Here is a 15,775-nt window from a genome sequence, read left to right as displayed (position 1 = left end):
TACAAGAAGCTCTGGAGTTTCTAGACTGAAAACGTGAAAACAGACACTTAAGATGTTTGTGGTCTAGTGTGAGGAGGAGGGTTTGTTTCTTTGTGACAGTTCAGTTTTGGGAAGAAGATAAGAAGATGAAGTTATTATTTATTACAGTAAATTTACCATGTACTTTCACGGTCAGTTTTGAGGTTGTCATCTGAGGCAGATGTTATGCCCAACATAGGGGTCTTGGTGGGCTTCAATTTTAGCTAGATTTTACGTCAAATTTCTGGACTGCATAAAGATGCAGCTCTTGCTTTGAGGAGTACTGTAGCTTGCCACTAGTTATTTGCATTAATAACATTGGTGGACCTCCATCCTCAGTACTGGGGCTGTTACTCTTTCTTGATTTGATTAAAACACCATTTTTCTACAAAAAAAAAAAAAGAAAGAAAAAAAGAAAAAAAAAGAAAGAAAAAACAAAAGAAAGAAAAAAAAAGAAAGAAAAGAGAGAGACCTTACAGTTTGATACAGGCCACAAAGGTGTTAAAACACTGAGCCTGAGTTTTGTCACTTACTATCACCTTCTTCAGTGAGAGCTCTGCTGATGATAAAAAGGTTTCAGCAGTGTGAAATTGCTGAAGGAAAGAAAACACTTAGAAGTTTCAGCTTAATAGTCACTCAAACCATAGCTCGTTCTGGAAGGGTCGGTGTTTGTGTGGACATGAGTAAGCCTTCAGAGATCAGTGTGGGCTGTATCAGACAGAGTGGGGGTTTCCCAGGTTAGACCTGATGCTCTCCAGTCAAGAGTTCAATGTCATTGCAGCTGCCTCTACAGGAAGGCTTTGGCTAATGCTGTGCGGCAACAGCTGTCAAAAATGGGTATTATTCCCTCGGCAGACAAAGCTATAACAGGAAAAATGTCTTGTGTCAACCTGGCCTTTGAAATTCAAATGAGTAAGAGCAACCTCACTTTTAAATGTCATCATGTGCTTTGTGTGCTTTCTTCATAATTTGGTTGCTTGCCTTTCTGTGGTTACTGCATTGCAAGGCTTTTACTTCAAATGGTGCTTCAACAAAGGGAAAGGAGAGGAGAAAGTGTTGTGTGGGGAGTCCTGCGGGGCTGCTGCCCAGCTGGAGGTTGTGCTGACCCCGGATCGACTCTGAAGCATCAAAATAAGCATTTTGTTCCTCTAAAAGCCCAGCTGATGGTAGAAATACCTGCAGCCTTGTTTTCTTTCATCATAAAACTTGGGGGAAAGGTGTGTGAAGGAGCATTGCCAACTTTGCTTTGCAGCATTGCTTTTTTCTGTACACTGCGGGTCCAATTTAGGGTCTTTTTGTGCCTGGCGTGCAAGGTGGGCTCTGGTGCTGCCAAAACGCCTTGAGGTTGGCTCATACCTGTGTTTATTGCCTTCTGCATGGTACAGTGCTGGGGTTTGCAGCACCATGCAGCTCTGTAGTGGACATACGACCCTCCAGACTGAATCCCGAGGCATGTGCTGAGCCATGACTGGAAGTGGAGACGTCCTTTTGTGGAAAGCCGGTTACGGAAATTAACTGTGTTATTTTGGGCAACACCATGACGAGCTGACTGGTAGGGAGGTTTCTGCTCTGTCTGCGATTAACCCAATGGTGACAATAAGAACAGAACAAAAAAAAAATCATTAAAAGTGAACAAAAAACCCGGAAGGATGTTTTGGATGCCAGAGGATGATCATCCACATAATTTAATTGTTTTAAGCTAATCCAGTGATTAGTTCAAGTTGGCTTTACAGAATCCTGTCTGAGCAATGGACATTTCTGTGGAATTAATCAGAAAGAACTGCAGTTCCTTTTACCGTGTGCAAAAATAGCCCTCAGACTGAGGACAATGTGTAATAGCAATGACTGTAGCTGTTGACTTTAGCCAGAAATACGTAGCCAGTAAAAAATAAAAATAAAAATAAAAAATCTGGAAATATCTCACAGGCCTCTGAATCTCTGCTGTAAACCACTTGTAGCTTTATTGCGATGGGTGGGTAAGGGAGTTGAAAAGAGTAGCAGGAGTTTTGGGACGAGGTGCTGAGGTCGGATCCATGCTGTGGGATGGGATGGGATGGGATGGGATGGGATGGGATGGGATGGGATGGGATGGGATGGGATGGGATGGGATGGGATGGGATGTTTGTGTGCGTGCATGGGAGTAGCAGACCCATGGTGTGTCAGTCCGGGGCTTGAGGAGTGGTTTGCAGAGCTGGGGACAATGCTTGGTCAGTCAGCGTACCATGGATGGCCTTATACTTTGATGGGATGGAGGATCAGTTTTGAAAAAAAAGAAAGAAAAGATTGTGGGCACCTTTTCCTCCCTTTATTGATGTTGAAATGTATCCTGTGTTTCAGGTGATTTAAATCTGCCTCAAGGGTCAATGCACGGTGGTTCAATGAAATGCGCCGGCTTTTTGCAGAGGATGAGGCATTGCTAATCCAAACCATGTGGGTTTGGCTGGGTGTGGGTCGCACTGCTCGGGGTGGATGGGGCAGCTGCCCTACACATCTCCCCTGGTTTATGGCACAGCCAATGCAAAATGCAGCAGCTGGGATCTGCACAGCAGTGCTCACACAATGGAGGAGGTGGAATTTGTCTTGTCAGGTCTCTAGGAAGGGGTGAAGTGAGCAGCAGCATGTTCCCACCTCTTCTCAGCACCCTTCACCTTGCAGACCTCATATTTTGACACTTTCAAATTGGTGATGTGCAGAGAGCTTTCCGCTGTAAGCATGGTTTTGCTAGTTTTCAGCAAAGTTTTTCCCCTCCCTCTGCTTTCAGCATATTACTTTTTTAAGGGCATAAACAGCCTGGTGTTGTGGGGCAGGCTGCTGGTGCTGGTGCTTAAAGGATGTGGGGGCACAAGCATTGGGGGATGCTGCAGCAAACACCACAGCGGATGGAGTGGGGCCTCCCCGGGCCGAGGTGAGCTTCACCCTCATGTAATGATCTCAGCTTCCTGCAACCCCCTGCTTGTATGGGTTAGTGTCTTTCCCACCCTACAGTGCCATTTGTGGGGTGAAGTCACAGTGATACTGATCCCTACAGCCTCTTCCTGCAAGGAGCCTGCCCACAAACTGCTTTTATTTAGCGTGGCAAAGCACAGGTTTGTAAAAGGGCTTAGGTACTGCAAGTCCGTGCCAGCTCGTGTATTGTGTTAATAAAATAAATGTTGTCATCTTTTGAAGGAAGGTGTTGAAAGCTGCCATAGCCCGTTACAAACAGCTGGTGTGTTGGGTGACGAGCTACCGTCCCCTTTTCCATTTCCTTCTCCACTTCTCTTTCCGTTTCCTTTTCTGTTTCTATTAATAATGTTAAGTTTTTCTGCTTCATGCTTCTTTAACGTTTTGTTCACCTAAACCTTTCAAGGTGTGTGTTAACTTGACTGAGTTTAAATGCTTTGCCTTTGCTTTGTTGAGAATCGCACGTCGTTTGAATGATTGCTGTTATCTCAGTTTCCCTGTGTCTTCTGGATGGCTGCTTTTGATTTCAAAGGTACATTTGTTGAAAAAAGGAAGATTTCCACAAAAATGCTTGTAGTTGCACCTCTGACTCTTTCACACAGGGTTCCTGTTGAGCAGCTGTCCCGTTTTACTGAGCAGCTGGAGTTGGAGGCTCATTAAAGGAGCAGGAAACCTAATTTCATTTATTTCTGCTGCATGCGTGTGAATTTGGGTGTGCGCTACTTTTGGGTGTGCTCTGCAGGGAAAATGTGTGCTTAATGTGGCTGAGCCTCCTCCTTTGTAAATGGAGAATTGATCCAAATTTACCACTGGGTTTTCTTTAAGCTCTTTGAGAACATTTGGTAAAGGAACTTACTGAAATCCACACTTCTGCTTCAGTTACTGTTACCCTGGGGGTGAAGTGCATCTGATGTGGTCCTTCTGGGGATGAGGTGGGGATGAGAAGGGTGCTGGGACCTCCATGACATCTTTGGCTGTTGTGTAGTCTTCAGCTTGTGTAGTCTGTTGCTTCTGCCTCAGCATTTTCCCCCTTCTCTCTTTCCTTACACTCGGGCAGCTCACTTTCCAGTTACACTTGGGCAGCTTTCCAGTTGAGGCTGCGCAACCCCTCTCTGTGGGTGCCTGGATGGAGAACTTCCCACCCACCTCAGGTGCTCCTGAGCGCTCCTAGGTCTCCCCCAGGAGGCTGCACCTGTTCACCCTCAGTGCTCTCCTCCCTTCCACCCAGATTTCTTCCCATTTCCCAGCCCTGCAACTGGTGTGGCCGGGGTAGGAGCATCCGTGCAGCACATCAGCACATCACAGACTCAGACTGCCACTCCACCTTCCGCAGGGATTTAATCAGCAGTGCCCGATCTCAGCCCAACCCTAACCTGCTGCCTGTGTTGCCCTCAATGCACAGAGGTGGCAAACAGGCTGCTTCAAAGCTTCAGCATCACCTCTTCCATGTGGGGGAGCAGGAACCTTTTTTGGACATGAATTTGCAAATGAAGGCTGGTGGAGGTGAAGTCTGAAGCTTTTCCACAGTGTGCTGCAGGAGCATGCCTGCTTCATGCCTCTTTCATGCCTCCTTCACTTGCTTTCCTTGTGGAGTTCACTGAATGGAAGTTACAGGCAGCACCCAGTTGGAGAGGAGACGTGGTTTTGCTGGGCACCGTAGGTACTTCCCATTGCATCAGTGCCTGTGCGTCCTGCAGGCGCAGCCTTCGCCCCGTCGCTGCCGGCCGGGCAGGCACCAGGCTGGCTGCTCCCATCTAATAGCTGGAAATTAAGGCTGGGAGCGAGTGAGAGCTGCTTGGCAGCAACGTAGAGGACTTGTGTGATGGAGCAGAGGCTGAAACTCAAGAGAGAAGATATTCCTACACATTAGGAGCTGAGTGTGGCAGACCACCGTGGGGTACCTCCATAGCCTTGCAGGGTACTTGTGTACTTTTTCAAATGGTTGAAGCTGAAACCCCACCAAAACAATTTCCAAAGAAAATGGTGTTTAAAAAAAATAATAATAAAAAAAAAAAAATCAAAGGTTGGAGTGTTTTAAGGTCTTTACAGCTACCGCAACCCCAGCTTGGGGGGTTGCAGTGCTTATAGGGCAGGGGGCTGGGGAGAGGAGGAGTTAGAGTGGGTTAAATTCCAGAGAGGGATGCGGAATTACAAGAGTTATCCTTGGGAAAGGTGGATCTGCAGGCATTCGGTGAAAGAGCCGAGAGGAGGGGGTGGATTAGGTGAGGGCGTGGATTCCAGGAAAGGGTTTATTTCTTAGATTGCAGATGCTTAATGTTATTAGCATCCAAATGGCTCCAGCTGGGCTTTGAAGTCAGCATCTCATTGAGAAGTAAAGAGCAAAAGAGGTGTGGGGAATAATTTATTTCATTTGGGGCTGGTGAATGTATTTCTCTGCAAGACCTCTGCAAAAATGTATTTTGCTGCAAGAGTTAGCAGCAGGACTGTACGTGGTTTATTTTGGGAGAATTGTTTCTGTGAAACACAAGGCATTTATCACTTTTTTTGTTTGTTTGTTTGTTTTTTGGTCTTTTCTCTCTCAATACTCAAGCTTGATTTATGCAGAAGACAGCAGAAAGCCACAAAACTAGAGCCTCAGTAATTTCTTTACACCCACCATTTCCCAGCGCTCTGGATTGGAAACCAACCTCGGCAGCTGCCGACTGTCTCATCTTTCCTCCGTGTGAACCTGCTTCTAGGGAGCCAGCCGAGAGCTGCAACACTTCCCCCTTCCATCTCCTTCACAGATCTGGCTTTCACGACCATTACAACCAGTTCCTGCCCACAGGATGGCCCAGCAGCGTGCCTTTGATCCAGATCAGACGTGGGCTTCTCCGTGGGATGGGTGCCCATCAAGTCCAACCATCAACCTGACCTACCAAGTCCCCCGTGTAGCAGCGTGCCCTGACTCGTCCCTGCTGAAACTGCCCCACTCCCTGCCCGGGGGCTCTGCTTTTCTGGGTGCCTGTTTGGGGCCATTGCTGATTCCCGGTGAAGTCTTTCCACCAATTCTGTCTTGCGCCCTACATCCCTGTGTTTGTGCCCTACAGCTGCAGCCACCACATCGTCCACGGCAGCTCATCTGGGGTGGGACGTACAGCATGGTGAGATGAGTTGGGCACTGGTCCCAGTGAAGTGTAGTCTGAGATTGGAGCTAGGAAAGCAACACCTGTAATTTTGGTTGTAATTTGGACAATGTCAGAGCCCTTTCTGGCAAAGAGCATTTCAATGTTTTAACAAACAGAAGAGGAAGGGGAATATGGAGCTTGGAAGGAGTCTCCTGCTGCACTTTTTTAGGAGTAATGGGTGCTCCTGGCTGCCCTGCACCTGTGACATGAAGGGGGTGAGAGCAGCTCTCTTGTCTGTTCACTCGCTTTTCTTTCCCACTTATGTGGTCTGTGCAATTTTGAAAGCATTTTGTGTGTATTTTTTTCCTCTATTCCTAGACTAAGTGGGTGTCTTCTCTTTTTTTCTTAGCTGGTTCATTCATGCAGAAGTAGGGAATAGTGAAATATTATGGTTTTTTCCTTCTGAAAAGAGATAAATGTGTTTGGTAGTGAGAACAGCTTTTGGTAGTTGTCTGAGGCAGCTTGAAATTCTTAAGGAAAATCATAATTGTTCCATTAGGACAAGATGCTTGCAAGCATCTTGCTGAACAGGCCAAGAAGCTCCAAACAAAACCAAAACAGAGACAAACACCATTCTTTCCAGCTATGAAATTTGCATCTGATTTGGAGTTTTGGTTATAAGCAGTTTCCCAGAAAAACAAAATGAGCCTCTTATACATACATTATGCCTTCCCTTCCTCCTCCTTCTCCTCCTTCTGCTGCTCATTGCCTGTGTGCTGGGCTGTCACCCTTCTGCCACCAACAAGGACAGCACCACTGGTGACCTCTGTCCTTGCACTGACTGCAGCACTCATCCAGCCACAGCTCACTGTGCTGTTAGAAAGGGGAGATGGGGAGAGGCTACCGGATTTTTGGCAGTGTTGAGTTGCTAGACTCATGCCGTGTTGTTGTGTTGTGGAACTGAACTATGAGTTTCAGCCCATTCTGCCTCACCCTTTGGGATTGCATCCATGTGATTTATAGGATGAAAAAGTGTTTTTTTCTTTGTTTTTTTTTTCCCTCTCCAACTGTGTCAGGAGTTCTGAGGTATAGAAGGTCATTAATTTTCTTATTTTCTCCCTCAAACTATATTGAAACTAATTCCAGGCCTCCATAAATAAATACAGCATAGGGCAAAATTTTATTTCAACAGAAGGGAAAAGTCCGGTACGCCATCAGCTCCTTCTATTTCAGCGCGTGGTTGTCTTGTCACCCACCTACACCTAGAAATATGCTTTATTCTTGTGTGTTTACAGAGGCATTCGAGCTCAACGTGATCGAGCCTGGTGGTTGCTGGGATGGTTCGTCAGGCACTTCCAGGTGCCATCTGTACACAAGGATGTTGGTGATGTGGCAAATGGCTGTTTTCACATGGCTGTTGGACTGGCCTTTTGATGATCACCTAGGATCTTAAAGCCTTTGTACATTCATATTTATCTTTGTGTTGGCTGCATTTCAACTCACTTTCTTCCCTGTGAACAAGTTCTATTCTGTTGAATAAACCGTTCCTCGCAAACCATAGCAGTGAGGTCATTGCTGTTGTGGGGGTTTTGTTTGGGTTGGGTTGGGTTTTTAGCAGCTGTTGCCACCCAAGGGTGGATTTCCCTTCATTATACACCTTCTAACTGGTTTTCCACCGTTCTTACCTTGTGGATTCCTAAATATTTTTGTTTATTTTGTGGAGGTGTGGGATCCTTTCGAGGAACTTTAAGTCTCCTGACAATAAGCTTGTGTTTCTTAATAATTTTTCCACGAACCTAAACAGTATGGTAACACAGGTCCCCAAATTATTCCCAAAGCAATTGGCATGAAAGCCACCATTCAAACAAGACAGTGTTGTACACTTGTTCACTTAAATCTATTCTTTCTAGAAGTTATTAGCTATGGCTATGAGGAATTTTCTGGATCATAGTGAATTTGTAACCCTTCATTCTCATGTAACTGTTGTGGAGGACAGAATCAAAGGTCTGCTGGGCATCCACTCGGGCATATGAGCTTGGGCAGAACACTGTGTCTCCGTGGCTTTTGTCTTAAGCTGGACTGTGTCCGGTTGACCTTAGTATGAGTGGAGCAAGCCCAGGTCTGTTTGCACATGTCTAGGTAGACATGTTCCACTAGGATCTGGTGAAATCCCTGCTTCATCTGCTCATCAGAGCCACAGAGGGACCCATTTGCCTTTTCAGTACCTGTGGACTGTATAGCATTGGATATACAGAACCTGCATGGCTGTAATCAAAGTTAGCCTGAAGATGCCTGTAATGTCTAATTGTTGTGTTAATAAAACAAAGGGAATTGTTTGTGTTAAACCAAACAGAATGTTGCTTTTTCTCAGAAGCCAGTGTTTTCACTTTTGGAGAAATCCTGACCAAAGGCTCTGGTAGCTGACTTAAAGAACAAGTGAAAAGCACAGGCTCTTGCCCAAAAAAACACTTCCATGTGCATGTTTGTAAACCTTCTGGTATGAGCCAGGAGAAATGCTTCCTGCTGGGGGCTGTTGTTGGCTGCATTGTGGGCTTGGGGGAAGGCAGAGCAACCTCTGCATGGCTCAGGTTGATCCCAAATATGCAGAGATGAGGCCGAGTCCCAGCAATGAGCACAAAAAGTGGCAAGAGAGCTCTCACTTCATTTCTAAGGTCTACCGTGTCTGTGGTTTGTGCCTGGCTTCTCTTGTTACAGTGTCAGTTCAGGCCAAGTTCAAATGAAGGATGGGCGAGAAGCGGGAAAAGGAGAAACAAACAAACAAACAAACAAACAAACAAAAACAACCCTGCTGATTGCGGATCTCCTTTTTGTGCTACAGGGCACTGGTCTCATGTGGCTATCAGATTGTCACCAGGCAGTGATCTGGTGGCTGGCACCAGGTGCAGCACTTGCGGCTGCAGCACTGGCTGGATCTGCCCCAATGGTCTTGTGAATGAACTGGCCATGCAAGCCTCTTCTGGAAAGCCACAGCCAAGGGAAAGTCACGTCCACGTGGACTTTTTTTTTGTTGTAAATGTCTACATATCTGCTGAGTAGTGTCCTCAGAGACTTGCAAAGCTGGTTTGCTGTGAATGCCAATGTGAGAGCTGCCCAGCATATGTTCCTGGCCAGCTGGGTATCTCCTCCTCTCCCTGCTCTTGGCCAGACTTCTCCAGCCACGTCTCGCTCTGCAGGTTTGGCAGATGCCTGCCAAGCAGTGTCACTGCTGGTCAGGACTCCTGACATGACTATTCAGGGGCATTTTGGCTGTTCTGCCATGTGAATGCAGAGAGGAGTAAATGCTGTGTTTGGATAAAAATCCTGATGTGTTTGCAGAAGCTGCAGCTCAGCATGCTCATGCAGCATGCTCTCTCCTCCTTGATGAATGTGTAGCTCTGTTTGCTTGTTTCCCTCTGTGCTGGGTTGTGGCTGAGCTCCTGCCTTTCCAGGGTTTGATAGCAAGGGTAGTATTTTATTCTTCTACATGTACAGAAAATCATCATGGGATGCTTTCCGCATTACCAAGAGCGATGTGTCAAGAGATGCGTATAGGAACAGGTCGGAATCTGTGTGCTGCGATTTAATTGAGAACAAATATGACTTTTTGGTACCCAGATGCAGCCACAGTAAGGCACCAAAGTAGAAGTCAGTTTTGTAAGAGTGAGCAGCAGGTTGTGGGTAACGCAGGGCATGGATTATGCCTTGAAAGTTAGGGAACTCTCGAGTATCGAGGTAAGGAAAGAGGGGAGCCTTGATAAGGTGAAGTGGGGTAGAGAAATGACCTTTGTGGTCAATGTACTCCTTGGTCAGAAGAAGTTACATTTCTCAAGGAAGGGTAGTTGTGTTGGCTGCAATGTGAGAAAAAAGAGCTTTGATTGCAGTGGGAGATTTGGCTGCTGGATGAGTGAGCATCCAAAGGATGTCCCAAGACTATTTTGAACATAAGGAGACCAGTCTGGAGTAGAGAGAAAAGTCTTGAGTCGTGTGTGAGGAGAGCTGGATGCATGTTTTAATGGAGGTGAAGGAGAGGTGAAGAAAAATGGGACCATGGCTGAAACCCACAGGAGGGAAGCCTGACATGGGACTGGGGGATGATGGAGAGGTAGGACGGGAGCAAGGCAGGGAGGGAGAGTTGCTGGAGTTTCTGAAGAGATGAGAGGTAGTGGTGTCAGAGGCAGGTTTGAGGAGCCAAGGTTGGGCAAAGCAACATGTGGATTCTCACCTTTGGCTAAGGAGCCACTGAGTTTTTCAGTGAAACCATGAACGAACAAATGCTATTATTGCTTCCAGACCCAGACAGGATCCTCTGCAGAAAGACCCGCACAGGTGAAAGGTGAAAAGGTTTGGGTGTAAAACGATCAGCATCGGCTGTGTGTGCGCCAGGGACCCGTGCTGCACTCGTGCCCAGCGAGGTGCTGCCACGCATTTTCTGTCCCATCCCTGCACACTTGCAGTGGGATCCTATTCCCATAAAATAGGCATGTGCTGACGTCTCCGCCTGGTTACACGAGCTGGCTCTGGAAAACCTCAGCTCCTAGATTACAAACATAGCAGGGCTCTGTCTGCAAAGGTGTAAGGTTACAAAACACACACACTCACGCAGCTTAACCAAAACCGCCTCGTTTTTTAGCAGTTGTGAGGGTTTATTCACTGCACAGCGGCAGAGGAATGCAGGAATGCGAGTAGCGTTAAACCTATTCATTTGGCTGGGGAGGCATCTCCTCTCCCCTGCTCCAGCCTGCTGAGCTTTCATGATAATTGCACCTCCTGGCTGGCTGAGCTGTCTCGCTGCCGCCTGCCCTGCCCCTGCTGATGCGGGTGGCACCGCTGGGGCCAGGAGGAGGGAGAGGAGGTGGTTGTGTCGGTGTGGGGCTCTCCTTCACCCTGCTTCTCACCCTGCTCACCCCTATCCCCAGCTCCTCTCCTTGGAGAGCCACCTCCTGCCTCCAAAATGCTTTCTGTGTTTTCCCAGGGAGGGGAAATCCACCTCCCCTGCAGCCCTATAAATGGCCTCAGCTCGGGTTTGGATGTCTCCTGCTGAGCACAGTGTGATGGAGCCCTCCGTGCCAAAGAGCCCATCCTGCAAGCCCTTGGCCACCCTGCTTTTACAGCACTGCCCCAGTGCCTGGGTGGAGTCAGGGCTGGGAGGAGGTGGGCAGCCATCCCCTAGCTCCTCTATATCCTGCTGGGGAACTTGTGTTGCTTATTTATTCAGTGCTTTTGATTAACCACCCCCAGATGCATCTAACGATATCCTGGCATTTAAAAATTCAATATCGATCCCCAAAGCCTCGTTACTTTAAAAATGAGAGGAAGAAGAAGAAGAAAAAAAAAAAAGAGCAGTAATTTTTGTTGGCTCGTTAAGAATTTGAAAGATGCCATAAAATCGGCTTTTCGGTTTATTCGCGCTGCCCGTTCCCAGGGGAGGAATGTGGTGCTCTGCACCACCCGCCTGCTCGCGGCAGCTGCTGCCGTCGCCACTTCCAGCCCCGCTGCTGAAGTTTCTGGTGAAGCCAAAGGGCCTGGGAAGTTTGGGAAACCGGTAATGCCGGGTCCGTGCTGTGAAGGTGGATGCTATGCGTCAGCTGCGTGCGCAGGCTGGGGATCTTGCTGCCAGAAGTGAGCTGCCCTGGGGACAGTCATGCTGTTGGTGTAACAGCAGCAGCTGGATTTGAGCCCCAGAGACACGGAGAGGTTTTTATTTAAGGTCTGTGTTTAAAGGACACTGCTTTAAAGGGTCTTTGAAGTCAGTTGAGCCGCTAGTGGGGGACACCAAGGTTTCCAGTGCTGCACAATGCTGAGGGGACAGTCATGCCTGAAGGAAGGTGTTAAATGAGTGATGCTTCCCTAGCTGGGGGGCAGCCACAACATAGCATTTACACTTCTTACTCCTACTGGGAAATTTGAATTAAACTCTCCTTTCCAGCCTGATGGTTGTGCACCGGCCCTGGATTTGGGATGCTCAGTGCTTCTGTATGCAGTGTCTGGACTTTGCTGCTTCGTGCCCATGCTCCATGTCCATACAGTGAGAGTTGGGGCAGAGGTGGTCCTCCATGCTCTGTATCAGCCATACATTTGTTTTTGGTCATGGGTGTCACTAGGAGTGAGCTCTTGTCCAGTTTCTTCTTGGTTAAGTTGGTGGACTTCTCTGGAGATGTGACCTTTTGAGATGACATCCTTGGTTGCTGTGAGTTTGGACGTCACCCTTAGTGGCTTTGATGGTAATCCAGGGGCTGGGCAATGCTAACAGAACAGTGGAGACAAAAGGAAAAAAAAAAAAAAAAAAAAAGAAACAAGTCATATTATTCAGTCCATCATTTTAGCTGGGACAGTGGTCACAGATTTCAGCCCGTGGGACAGCGATGGCAGTGCTGTGCAGTGCAACCCTTTGGGACCTCCTGCGGGAAGGCAGCGTGGTCTGGTGGATGGAGGTGGTTGATCCATGTGCCAGACTCTTGTGCAGCCAGTCCTGTCTCCTCTGCTCCCAGTGGGTAGCTGGGCAGTGTTGGGCGGGTTCCCAACCTCCCCAAATTGCAGCTTCTCCACCAGCAAGGTGACAGCTGATAGGGCTGAATTCAGCTTTCAAAGTGCTTTTAAGTCTCTGGAGGAGACTTAAAGAGACACAGGAAAGGGGTAGAAGAAGGGAGAGGATGCAGGTGTCAGGAGTGTAACCAGGAAACCTTTTTTCATCCTATCACCTTTATATGTATTCTGATCCCGTTGCTACTGCCGGCTTCCTAGAGCTAGATCAAGACTGCAGTTAATGCAAGGCCCTGAACCTTGCTGTTGCTGCTGGCTGATGCCTGACATCATTACTGTGCTAACAGCAGTGACAATACTGATAAAAAATATTAGTGTCTCCTGGAACATAACTTCTTCAGGACGAGAAGGGCACCCTCTGTGTCCTGGCACTTCACTCTGCCCGGATTTAGCTGTCGATAATGGTTTTTAGTTTCCTGCGCATGTGTCTTTTGTTTTCTTTTGTAATAAGCCCTGCACCCAAGTAACCCTTCAGAACAACTTGCCTCTGTGCAGCACCGTGGTGCGAGGAGGAGCTTGCCAGGAAATAAAACACAGCTCAAGACCGTGTGCCTGGAAAAACCTCTTTCTCCAGATCCTGAATTCGCCGATGTGACAGCTGAGGTACAGATTCTGCCGAGTTAAAAAACAAACAGAGCCAGAATGTGGCTCTCATACGGATATTTTAGGGTGATGCACGGCCATGCGATGCAGTCTGTTGGTGGCTGCTGGTGCCAGCCCTCCTCGCTGGCTGCCGTTTCGGAGCCCTGGCCCTGCGCAGCATCCGTGCCAGGCACGATGGGGCTGCGGGGAGCGGAGGAGCTGGGTTACGCAAGGCATGGCTTCAGCTGGGGCTGCCGAAATGGCTGGGCACTTGCTCAGCAGTGACGCTGCAGGTGCTGCCGCTCCCTCCCGTCATCTTCACCTGCCGCTGAGCTCAGCCCCGCGTGTCTGCACAGGCAGGTGCCTGCACGGAGGCATGGAGGCGAGCACTGGCAGCCTTTCCTTCCTATTCTTCTTCCTCCTCCTCCACCTCCATACGGCTGGCTTTGCTGCATGCCCAGAGCAGCCGGAGCTGCAGAGCAACAGAGCAAAAATTTCCAATTTGCTCCTCTTCCCTCGCAGGGTCTGGTGCAGGCTCTCAGTGGCATTGAGCCTGCCTGGGAATGGGTGCAATTGCTGCGTGCCCGCCCACCCCGTGCATCACCTCTCATCTGGCAGGGCATGCACGGAGCAGGGGCTGAGCTCCGACTCTCCCCAAGGTTTGCCACGCAGCAGACAGGCTGCAAACCCAGGGCAGAGCTGCGTTTCTTCCCTGGGGCTTGTTCTCACCGGGTCTCGTCCTGGCTGGCAGCCCCGGGTTGTGCCCAGCGGCGAGGAACCCGTTACGGCTGCCGCGTGTCGGGGCACGATGGATGGCGAAACCTTTCCTCCCTGCGCGGGGTGACTCAGCCCAACTGCTGGGGCGAGTTCCTTGCTGGAACCTTCCTGTGGGTCGGGGCTGAGATTTCAGCCTCCTCCCTGCGCTTCTCGTTAACAGTCCCATTTTAAGAGGTGCCTGGCTGAGAGCAGAGGCTGGGGTTATTTATTTATACGCCCTCCCATCAGTACTGTCTCCCAGCTTGGTGCAGGCAACTCGGGATGCTTGGGATGCAGAGATCACCTAACCGCACCCAGAGCATTCCCTGATTTCCTCTTTTGAATTCTTGTCAATAAATATTTAATCCTGCTCTGCTTTGGTGAATGACAACAACAGGGCAGGAGTTGAGACTCCCCTTTCTGGTGCTGCCTCCCTCTAGGACCCTTCACAGTCTGCTGGCCTCAGCATGGAACATCAGGAGCTGCTGGAGAGAAATAACGTGGGTCAGAGCTGCGGGCTGAACCAGGATGGTTTTTGGAGTGTCCCACCTCCAGGAGCTCCAGGCTGCTGTCGCTGCTTAGAGGGCTGGGGCTGTGGGTCAGGGAGCCTGCATCCTTCCCTTTGTTATCCTCGTGAATCTCTAAAGGACAAAAATAGGAGATATATATGTGTGTGTATATATATAAATATATAGCTATTGAGAGCAGCTTGCTGGGCAGCAAGGGGTGTTTGTGTGTGTGGAGGGGAGGCAGAGCACTTACTCAATTACTCCTACTCTCAGTTATGAACAGATTACTCCCCAGACGGATGTCTCCAGGACCCTTTCTAAAGGCCATCACTATCTGATTCAGATCCAGCCTGTGCCTGCTTGGATGGTTTTTGCTAGTGACACACATCAGTCTCAGAAAAACAGTGTGTTTTTTTTTTTTTTGCATCTTTCCATGGGAAGCTCCTTTCTGAGCAGCAGAGGACATCTTTGCATTTTCTGGGACATAGCATATATGCTTTCAGCAAACAGTAACATAAATAGGGATATCTGTTCCACATGAGTATAGGCAAGGCTATCCAAGGTAGCTTCACCTGAAGAGGTCAGTGTCCTGTTGTTCAGGTCATGGTTGGAGTAAAATGCCCAGTTCTGGTCCCTCCAGTACCAGAGAGACACAGGCATACTGGGAAGAGTCTAGTGGAGGGCACTAGTGGAGTCTAGTTGTCCTCAGTGCACACTGACCTTAAAAGCCAGGTGTTTCACTCCTTGGCATCTGGTCAGAAGTAACTGCTCATGGGTTTGCAGCCTGTGGTTGTGGTTGGTTTCTTGGGTGCTGTGAGATTACATAGAAAGGCAGTCAGCTGAAAAACGCCATCACTTGGCCGTGGAGCTGAATTCTGCACAGCTTTTGGATAGCCCAAATAAATGCGGTTGCTTACTAAAAAAAAAAAAAGCTCATGGCCACATTCGCTAACTTTCACCTTGGGTGGCTGAGCAGCGTTAACACACAACCTGCAAATGGTTCCTGAGAGCCAAGGATGTCCCTGAGGCATCCCAGGGAGCACAGGGTCTCCCCTGGCCTTCTCCTGCAGCTGGCTCTGCTGCAAGCTCATGGTGAGGAGCTCACCAGGCAACCAGGCAACTCTACAGCTCACACAACTCTATTTTTTTTCTTCCCTGGGTTATTGCTCTGTAAAATTGGTTCCCCAGTGCAGTGCATGGTTTTACATCACAAACTGGCTTGCATGACTGAATGGGAAAGATGGGTGGGAACGATATCACGGGTTGGACCTGGTGCCAAAAAACTTTTGTGGGGGAGAGTCATGGGTACGACCTCGTGGAAAGCTTGGGAGCTGCAGCTGAACCATGAACCTCCCTCAG

General features: G+C 48.6%; 1 long non-coding RNA gene across 8 annotated transcripts in view; it reads left to right on the top strand.

The window, feature by feature from the left end:
• The window catches only part of LOC101801514 (uncharacterized), a 96,159-nt gene extending 80,812 nt beyond the window's left edge, over nt 1-15,347 (top strand). For 7 of the 8 annotated variants that reach the window (XR_005263347.2, XR_003495846.3, XR_005263344.2 and 4 more), the window contains one exon: nt 5,513-15,347. This is a non-coding gene — a long non-coding RNA (uncharacterized lncRNA). The remainder of the gene's footprint in view (nt 1-5,512) is intronic. The other variant, XR_003495845.3, reaches the window with a different exon arrangement.
• The last annotated feature ends 428 nt before the right edge of the window (nt 15,348-15,775 follow it).

The sequence above is a fragment of the Anas platyrhynchos genome, chromosome 2 (assembly GCF_047663525.1).
Source record: "Anas platyrhynchos isolate ZD024472 breed Pekin duck chromosome 2, IASCAAS_PekinDuck_T2T, whole genome shotgun sequence".
In the NCBI taxonomy this organism is placed as follows: Eukaryota; Metazoa; Chordata; class Aves; order Anseriformes; family Anatidae; genus Anas; species Anas platyrhynchos.
The sequence above is the reverse complement of the archived record's forward strand: the minus strand, read 5'-3'. Positions and strand labels throughout refer to the sequence as shown.